General features: G+C 54.8%; 1 long non-coding RNA gene across 1 annotated transcript; it reads left to right on the top strand.

The window, feature by feature from the left end:
• Positions 1 to 5,740: 5,740 nt before the first annotated feature.
• Positions 5,741 to 8,710, top strand: LOC141568841 (uncharacterized). Its single transcript, XR_012492065.1, has 2 exons — positions 5,741 to 5,873; positions 6,690 to 8,710. It is a non-coding gene; the product is annotated as an uncharacterized LOC141568841 (long non-coding RNA).
• Positions 8,711 to 9,832: the final 1,122 nt, after the last annotated feature.

The raw sequence follows: 9,832 nt of genomic DNA, 5'->3' as shown, positions 1-9,832 counted from the left end.
AAGAAGAGCTCATTTGTTCTCTCCTTTCCTCCCTTCTTCCTAGGCATGCATGCATGCATGCATGCATGCATCCATCCATCCATCCATCCATCCATCCATCCATCCATCCATCCATCCTTTAATGAAAGGGAACACTTCCTGTTTCCTACTATTGGAACATAGCCAAGCTTGTTCCCACTAGTAACCAAGGCCAGAACCTGGGCTGGGCTGACGTGTTGGGGAGGGAAGGTGGGTGGGCAGGCGTATTTTGCATCAGGGACCAGACCTGTCTGAGATGCAGTGCCCTGCCCAGCTCCAGGCCGGCCGTGGAGAGCTCACTTCCTTGGTGCCAGGGGCCGGATCAATATCTCGGCATGTCCCTGCCCCCAGGTACTCAGCAGGGATGGGGACGTTTTGCTGTCCCCAGAAACAGGCACCATTTAAAGCAATAAGGAGCTAGGGTGATGCCACCCACCCCACGCCAGTGACAGGCTGTCAGGCCAGTACGACGCCACCTTAAGTCCTTTGCAAGCAGAGGCCACTGCCCTTGGCGGGTTTGCTCAGCAAGTGGCCAGTGTGGCACACTTTGGTGGCCTCAGGCCAGACCACGTTAGTTGCCCAGTGGGCTTCCTCTTTGTCTTCAAGTGTCACAGGAAATATTTTCCTGCTAGATGGTAGTGGATTCTGTCCTTCCTCCAGCCCCACCTAAACTTGGGAGGATTAAACATAAAGGGACAGAAACTCAGGAAATAGCCCCCAGAGTGTGGACCTTGAGGCCTGCACACCAAAATGACTCGGTGACGGCCCTTGCCCTCCATGGTTCATTTCATCCCTCAAAACCTGTGTGTCTCTGGAAGGTGAAGTGACTCACCCCAGGTCACACCGCTGTGGGGAGGAGAGAGGCAGCTGTGCACCAGACTTGTCTGAGTCCAGAGCCAGGCGCTTGCTTTGGTGGTTCTGTCTGTGCACAGCTGGCTGCCACCTTTGCTCTGCCCGCCTTGTGCAGCAGGAGGGTGCTGGCTGATTGCAGGCTGGTCTCCATGGCAACAGCTGATGAGTCTGCATCAGCAGGTTGCAGGGCTGCCATCCTGAGGCTGCCTTGGAGTGGGAGCTGGGCTTCGATAGACGGCAGGGACTTCCGGGGAGAGGCGTAGAGGCGTCGGGGGTGGGGGCGCGAGATGCGCTGCCCTCCCAGCAGCCACTCAGTAGATGCAAGTCCCATCTCAGCTGCATCATTGGTTCCGGAGTGGGTTTCTGCTCTGCAGGCTGGGAGAGCTCGTCCATGCCACACGTATTTTGTGGACATCCACTGTGTACTGGCACTAGGTATACAACTGGCTGCGGGACCCAGTCTTGTTCTCGAGGAGATTATATGCCAGGGGTAGGTGGTTGGGCAATTCCAGGTCACTGTGCCTGAAGCTGACAGTGGGAGTTTGGGGCACAATGTAAGCCCCCCAGGAGAGGCAGCCCACCCAGACTTGCGGGAGGAAAAGATGCAGGAGAGAAGACTGTTTAGGTGGTGTTGTGAAGGATGAAAGAGTCAGCCGGTGAAGAGAAATCCACAGATCCACACAGAGGAGGCGGCCGGGCTGGGGCTCTGGGGTCTCAGCCTCTGCAGGCTCCGTTCCAGGCGCATGTCACAGATGGAAACACCATCTGCTCAGGGGCTGGGGGTGCAGGGGTGTGGGGGAGTGGGGGCAGGGTCTGAGGAAGCATCTCGCCTCCTTAGTCCTTTGCAGGGCCCTGTGTCTTATGTCCCAGTGATGAGAAGGCAGCACTAGTCTGCACTGATCCAGGATGCTGGGTGGGAAAAAGCCAGCTAAGTTCGTTCCCCAAGGCCCCCGCAATTAGATGAATGAAGGCCTGGAAAATTCTTTGGCTGAACACTAGAAAAACAGCTTACATCACCCCGCCTGAAGAAACGGTCAGGAAATCCCCTTGTTCCTGGGTAAGGAGAATGGGCCCATATGGAGTGAAGACACTGAGCAGATACGCCCCTGGGTTCCCTCAGGGGTCAGGGCGTGGGACTGCTGGCCTGGCTGGTGGCCAGAGGCAGGGGCTGGCTGGTGAAGGTGACAGGGAGAAGTGATGTTAGGAGGGAGTGTGGGGACTGCGTCCTGCACAGGGCAGGCATCTGTGACCTGTGTGGTCTGTCGGGCAGGCAACAACTAATCACCGCACACCCATCATGCACCTGGATCTGAGATGGGGACCAGCAGTGACAACAGTGAGTGTGACGTGTGTGCTGCCAGGGCTTTCTGTCTGCGTGGCTGCTGCGCAGTACTGACATTCACTGTGGGTCTTTCTGCTCTGCTCTCCCTTCCTCTCTCCCCAGGACCTACACATACATGTACACGTCCATTTGTGCACACTCACATACACTTGCACAGGCACACACGTGCACATTTGCACACACCTCACACATGTCCATTCGTGCGCACACTCACACAGTGCACATTTGCACACACATGCACATTTGCACACACATTTGTGCATTTTGCACACTCAAACACTTGTGTGCACCCTTGCACACATGCTCATGTGCACACAGTCTTACACACGAGCACTTGCACACACCCCTGTATCAGCTCCCCAGCTGCTATTCTCTCCTGTGATCCCGTACCTGCGGCCCCTCCATTGGAAGGGGCCTGGCCGTGGCCCCACCTGCCTGCCTGTCTGTGGCCGCGGGCGCTGCCTGAGGTGGCCTTGGCAGAAGGAGTGTGGAAGCTGTTTCTCCCAGTTCCTTTTAAGTCTCAGGGACAACTAGGCCACGGGCTCCAGAAGGAGCTCCCTGTCCCCCCAGGCTGGGCCGGTGGCGCAGGGGTCTCCCGGGCAGTGCTCCCCCCGCACCTGCCCTCTCCCTTCTGGGCTCATCCTCCAGGCCCTTAAACAGCCGTAGTGGGGCAAACGGCCCTCAGGAGCATCCTGGGCTGCAGGGGCCACTGCATAATGGTGTCCCTGGAGCTGTGCAGATGGGGTGACCCCCAAGAAGCAGCTCCACCCCTAGTCCCGCAGTCCACTTTGGTTCTTCCGCCCAGCTCTGCCTCTGTCACAGTCTGCGGCTCCAGGGCCAGGGAGGGTCTGGGAGGGGCTGCTCCCTGAGTCTGGTTATGGAGGGAAATACACATTCTCCATCCTCGTGTCCTGCCAGTGAGGGCACCTTGCCTGGAAGGGAGGGGACGGAGCCTTAGGGCCTGGCTGACTGATAGTGCTGAGCTCAGGACATGCTGTGTGCCTCTGTCCCCATGTCTTTGCTGTGTACCGACTGTGTGTCAGGCACTGTTCTAGTATTTTCAAGTGGTAACTCATGCAACGATTCAGAGATGATGCTGTTACTGGCCCCAGGTTACGGGCAGGATGCTGGAGACCCAGTTCTGGTCACAGAGCTAATAAGTGGGAAGCTGACGCGATTTGATTTGAACCCAGGCAGGCTGGTGCCAGAGCCCACGCTCTAATCACTGGCCCATCCAAACCCTGTCCAGGCTCGAGGCTCACCTGCATCCCACCCTCCCTTGTTTCCCAGGGAAATAAGCTTCAGTAAACCCTCACCCTGTGGGCACTTTGGCTCAGACCCCAGCCTTGCACGATGGGCAGCCAGCCTCCTCTCTAGAAAGCAGAGCAGCAGGTAGGGGTTTTCTCCACCTGCTGCTTTATAGACATGGTCCTGGTGTTTTCATGTGGGTAGGGGAGAGGGCAGGAGGGTCAGTCCAGGAAGGAGTGCCCAGCTGGGGTCCTGGGGGAGCTCATGGCAGGTGTCCGACTGGCTTTTCCAGGGGGCAGTGGGACACATGGCCAGGTGCCAGGCTGGAAGGAGGGGGCAGTGGTGGCCTGAGTCCTTGGAATGACCTGGTCAGTTTGGAACTCTGACACTGCTCCACAGGGATGCTATGCCCTGCATCAAGGGCCCCCTCCCCTTCCCGACCATCCCCTGATACCAGGCTCTTGGCCTTGGACAGAGAAGGACAATGCTGACTCTTCCGGGCCCCAGTGTGGCTGCAACAGATGTCAGCAGGGACCTGGCAACAGGCCCTGGCCGGCTCTGGTCCTGACCACTGCCTCCCTTGACAGGTCTCCTGCCTCTGCTCTGAGGAGGGGGGAAGGAGGCTGGTCCCCCTGCCGCTTCCCTCTTTGGCTGCAGGCAGCGCTGGACCCTCCAGCATCACGGCTTGGAGAGGAAGACTTCTCGCAGGTTAAAAACTCAGTGCACATCAGACACATTCTTTCTGAGCCTCATTTTCTCTCCTTTCATGTGAACTTTCCCACTGTTAAAGAGCATTTTTAAAAAGGAGACAAAAAAGGGAGCGAGAAAAGAAGGATAAAAGGAGAGCGCAGCACCTGGAAATCCCTTTCACTTGCCTGCTGCTGCCCTGGGTTGATCTGAATAGCAGGAAATTGGAGGACGCACAGGGGAGAGATTTCATTTCAAACCTACCTGTCAGCTGAGCCCTGGAACCTAGGGAGAGGTGATGGGACGTCTGTCTGGACGGGAACTCTGCCCGCAAACCCGTCCCATGCCCGGCCCACACAGGTGCTCAATAATTGTGGAATGAATAAAAGAGAAAAATATCAATGGATGGAGGTGGTTAGGCTCCTCTGGGGGACCTCCCACACCTCCTTTTCTGAGGGGGTCTAAGGTTGAGAAAGGCTCAGGGTCTGTGCAGAAATGTGACCTGTGTGTAAGACCTGACCATCCACGGCAAGGGGCCTGATCACCTTCCCCTCCAAACCCTGTGAGTATTTGGGTCCACGGACTTTTCTAGGTCAGTTTGGTCAGGCTCAGCCCCAGAAATGCTTTCAGAGCCCCCAGGCAGGGACCCAGGTCACTGATTCTGGAGGAAAACCCTGGCACTCTCTATCTCTCTCATTCTATCATTCTCTCTCTCTCTCTCTCTCTCTCTCTCTCTCTCACACTAATGACTTTCTCCATGTCAGCATCTTTGTCACATCTGCTCCCTTTCTCCTCTGGCTTGGTGACACAAGGTGAGCAGAAGGGGAGCTGTTTGGGTGAAGATTATGAAGGGACGGGTGTCATGGAAACCACCTGGAAAGCCCCGAAAGCTACAGCCATCAGGAGAGGCTGCTCTGCCGCCATTGGTCGGCCATTTGGACCTTCTCCCGAGAACGTGATGTGTGACTTTTATTTATTTCCCTGCTTTGGTGTCTCATCCCCTCTCCCATTCTCTCCCAGGTGACGCACAGCCTCAGTGCCGAGAGCTGCCTGCAGGTCAGTAGGGTAAAGGTGCTGATGATTTGTGTTAACTTTATGTTGTTTTCAGCCTCATTTCCTGCTGCTCACTCCTCCACCCCAGGAGGCAGCATTGATTTTTAAGCTACAGATGTTGGAGGCAGAAAATGGGATTATGATAAACAGAGGTTGCCAGCTCCCCCGGCCGATACTCTAGAAACGGCTGTCATTTTTGGCTGCAGAAGCAGCTCTCAATTCACCTGCAAATCTGAGAAGCCATCACGTGGGCCAAGGGCTAGGCAGGCTCTCAATATACAGTTTGAGCCCAGTGGGGGACTGTCTTCAGGCTGGTGGTGAGATTCAAAGCCCCGTGGGCACCCTTGACCTTCCTCAGCCTCGGCACATAGACGTGCTGTGTAGACTGACGTAGGTTGTGAGCACTTGGATGAACCCAACCTCCTCCTTCCTTGAATAGTATTAGTAATAGTATTAGTAATAGCAATAATAATTCCTTACATTGGCCTCTGCATGGAGAGCTTATATATCTTTCATTTTATTTCTTTCCAGCAGTAGCCCTGAAAACTGGGCAGGCCCAGTATCATTAACCCCACTGGAGAGGAAAGGAAACAGACCCACGAGTTTAGGTGGCAGGGCTGGGACTGGGGCTCGAGCCCCCACCCCTGTCTGCAAGGACTGTTTGATCACACAGGTCGGTATGTCTGGTTGATCCAAATGCTGGAGCTGTGGGTTGCTTTTCTCGGTGGGCTCATGGCCTGAGACCTGGTGAAGAAGAGACCTTTTAAGTAGTCAGGACAATAGACAGATCCCGTCCCTCTCTTCCTTCCATGGTCAAGTTCCTCTGTGAAGAGCTTCTAAACACTGTCTCTACTTCTGGTACACACACACACACACACACACACACACACACACACACACATCCCTGTTCATGCTTAATTCCTCTTGGTTAGGGGTCCATTAAACTTATTCTGGTAAAGTCTCTGATGATATATTTTTAAAGTCTCCTGATTGTGTGAATTGACTGGGCTCAGCAGGGAGGCTCTTCGGCTGGGCCACGGTCATGTGTAAACGTAACTATATCAGAGCCCCCCAGATGTCTCACTCATGTGACTGGCATTTGATGCCGCCTCTGGGCCAATTACTCAGCCCAGGGGCTATTGATTGGAGAGGCCACACGCATCCTGGGCTGGGCTTCTCACAGCATGGTGGCTGGGTTCTTTGAGGGAGTGTCCCAAGAGAGGTCATTTCAAGAAGGAGGCAGTGGAAGCTGTCAGTCTTCTTAAAGACTAGACCAGAACTGACACAGCACCTTTGGGGGTGTCCAGTGACATCCTCAGTAACAAATTCAATGAACCATTGAGGCCTCCTCTAAACGGACTCCTGTGGCCGCGTGACTTGGCTGGCCCACCCCCCTGAGTCTCTCCCCTGAGCTCCATGGCACACACCTCTCCTGGGTCTCTTCCTCTCCATTCCCTTCTAGGCCTTTCTGATGATTTCTCTTCTTCAGGTTCCTGCGTTCTTGTTTCACACTTGGCTCTTTTCTCACCCGACCTTCCACGTTGTTCCGGAACTCATCCAGTCCTGGAGGCCGACCGAGGGCCTGAGAGCCAGCCCCGGGTAGCAAACCCTCACGCAGAAGTCCCTGCCTGGAGGTAGAATGGAGAATTTCAACGTGCGTCTTGCTCATCCCACCCAGAGAGGAACTCGTCATGCTTCCTCCAAGCTCATCTCTCCTTGAATGGCCCCCAGCTCATTGCCCAGACTGCCCACCCTCGCTGGGCCCCTGCGACATTCCTGGAGGTAGAACAGACATGACTTGGGGAATCAGAAAAAAATAGCCAGAAGTCATCTTAAAAAATAAGAGCAAGGAGGGTCCATGGCTGGAGGATTTTTTTGTTTCTTGAGAAGAAAAGCAGATCGATGGCTGTTTAAAGTCGAGCTGTGGGAGCAGCCCCAGCTTAATTGGAAAACCGCAATCCTACAGGCCACAGGAATGGCAAACAGTTTCTCCCCGCTCGAAGGAATTTTCTGGAAACCATAATGGCTTCTCCTCCTAACCACAGGCTGGTCTTTCTGGCAGAATTAGCGTGAGCGTGTGGTCAGGGTGGCCAGGCTGGAGCCAGCCCGGATGCTTCCGCAGTCTGAGCTCCCTCAGCGCCAAGGGGGGCTGGGATTCGGGGGAGCATGTGGCACCCAGGAGCTGAGGGTCACCCCGGAAGCTGCACAGTGAGATGACCAGCGGGCTGCAGTTTGGCCTGAACGAGGTATAGGGCCCTGGACCCCTCAGCAGCTCCCTGCTTCCCCAGGAGCCGAGGGGCGGAGGAAAGTGCAGGGGGAGAGAGAAAGGAGCAGGGGGATGGCCGAGTGCCAGCTCTCTGTGGGGTGTTTCCCACAGTGTGTTCCTTTTGGTTCTCGTCTTCATTCTTCGTGAGAGGAGACAGGCTCAGGGAGGTTAAAAGCACGCCCCCGATGTCACAGAGGAAGGGCAGGGAGTCTGCCAGTTTTGCTGGGGTGTGCGTGTGCCCCTCGACACCGCTTACCTGGCACAGTGGTTCCTGCCCTCTGGTGGGGAGAGGCAAGGCGGCCCAGAAGATGCCTGGGGTCTAAAATGGGACGGACTCAAAGCCAAAAGGACAGGGATGACCTCAGCCAGCATGGCTGAGCTGGGGTTCCCCATAACGTGGTGTGCCCCCTCTTCCTTACCAGTTCTCAGCGCAGTTGGAGATGTGTGTACCTGTCTACCCCTTTCTCCTCTCCCCCAGCACCAGGCTGGCAGGAACTCAGCACTGGCTTGTGGAAGCACCTTGGGTTTTACAACCTGGTCCCTCCCAAATATCTGCCCTAGACTGCTTTTTCAAGAGTGTGTGACTTCCCCTCTCCCTCTAATAATTTAAAGATGCATTTGAACAGGGGCCCCATGTTATGACATGAACGAAGGGTTTCTGAGGGGTGTGCTCCGTGGGACCCGTGGCTGGCTGCAGGGACGAGGGGCACAGAATTCTCCAGAGGGGCTCCAGTTCCTGGTTTGAACAGAGTGGAGGAGCCACTCCCAAGAAGGGCTGCTTGGGGGCGGGGAGCCGACCGGCTGATCAGGAGAAAACGAGCTTTTCCAGGGGATCCTCTTTTCAGGGGGTCCTTAAGAAAGACTGGAACGCAGTGGGCACAGCCTTTGAGGTATTTGGCCAGGAGACAGGGCCCCTGTAAGGCGGGGTGTGGGGAGGGGGAGCTGGTCTCCTTTGCATAGTTTTTGGCTCCAACAGCCTCAGCTTCAGTTGCAGGAAGAGAACCAGTACGCATGGCAGTTCCGTGGGCATCGTCTTTCCCCTCCCTCCGCCCCTCCACTATCTGCCATCTCTTTCATCCACTTGCAAAATGATTAAGGCTTGGGGCCGTTCAAGCCAGAGCCGCCAAATCAGGTACAGACTCTCAGGGACTAAATCCTGTTTTGAAGTCTGTTTACTCCATCAAATTAATCTCTTTGCTGCCTGGAGAAGAAAGATGCCTATTAAACAAAGACCCAACTCTGAATTCTGAGTGCTTGCCTGTGGTTATCAATCTCTCCAGGTATAATGCGGGGCTCCCGGCATGCGCCCTCTGCACGGCACCTTCCCACCAGGTTTGTGGACATGCAATCGTCCCAGACACTAGTCAGATCCTTCCGGAAGTCCTGCCTGGTTGTTGGACAGAGAGGGGAATTCCTTGGGGATCTATGATGGTGAGGGGAGCTGGGGCCAACGTGACTGTTGAGACAAGATCTGTGTGTGGTGACTTCACTCCCAGGTTCAGGGACGTCAGTGGTGCCATGTGTGGTCATCCACACCACTTGATGTGGCGGGTATAGGGGGCTCACCACCTGGGTTCTTGGCCTGCTCGGCTCCCCCACCCACCCACTCCCAGAGCTCTGTGACTTGAGCTGATTTCTCCTCAGTTAACTGGGACACTGCTATGGGTTGAATTGTGTCCCATAAAGCCTGTATGTCGAAGCCCTAATCCCCAATACCTTAGAATGTGACCGCATTTGGAGATAGGGACTTTCAAGAGGCGATGAAGCTAAAATCAGGCCCTCACAACAGGCCGTAATCCAATCTGAATGGTGTCCTTACAAGAAGAAGACATTTGGACCCACCAAGAGGCACCAGGGATGGGGGTGCACAGATGAAGGGATGTGTGAGGACACAGCAGGAAGCGGCCCCCTGCAAGCCAAGGGGAGAGGCCTCCGGAGATGCCAAACTTGCTGACACCCGACACCCGGATCTCAGACTTCCAGACTCCAGAGCTGTGAGAAAATAAATATCTGTTGTTTAAGCCGCCCAGTCTGTGGTGCTTTGTTATGGCAGCAGACCCCATCACCTTGCTGTCTATTGCCCAAGGTCATGGTGAGGACCCAATGAGATACTGCAGGCAAAAAAGCATGGAGATTAGTGGGCAAAATGCAATCTCTTTCCTTTTTATTCCGTTAAGGAGAAAATCTCATTTGGCGAAGATATGGCTTTCCTGCCTTGTTAACACTTAGAAATCTCCCTTTAAAAAAAAAAAAATGGGGGTAAAATTTCCATAATGTAATATTAACCATGAACTGTTTTGGTGTATGTTTCCGTGGCATGTAGTACCTCCATCGTGATGTGCCATACCACCTCTGTCCAGGTCTAA

Source organism: Rhinolophus sinicus, linkage group LG15 (assembly GCF_036562045.2).
Source record: "Rhinolophus sinicus isolate RSC01 linkage group LG15, ASM3656204v1, whole genome shotgun sequence".
NCBI lineage: Eukaryota > Metazoa > Chordata > Mammalia > Chiroptera > Rhinolophidae > Rhinolophus > Rhinolophus sinicus.
This window is presented reverse-complemented; position numbering and strand designations above follow the sequence as displayed.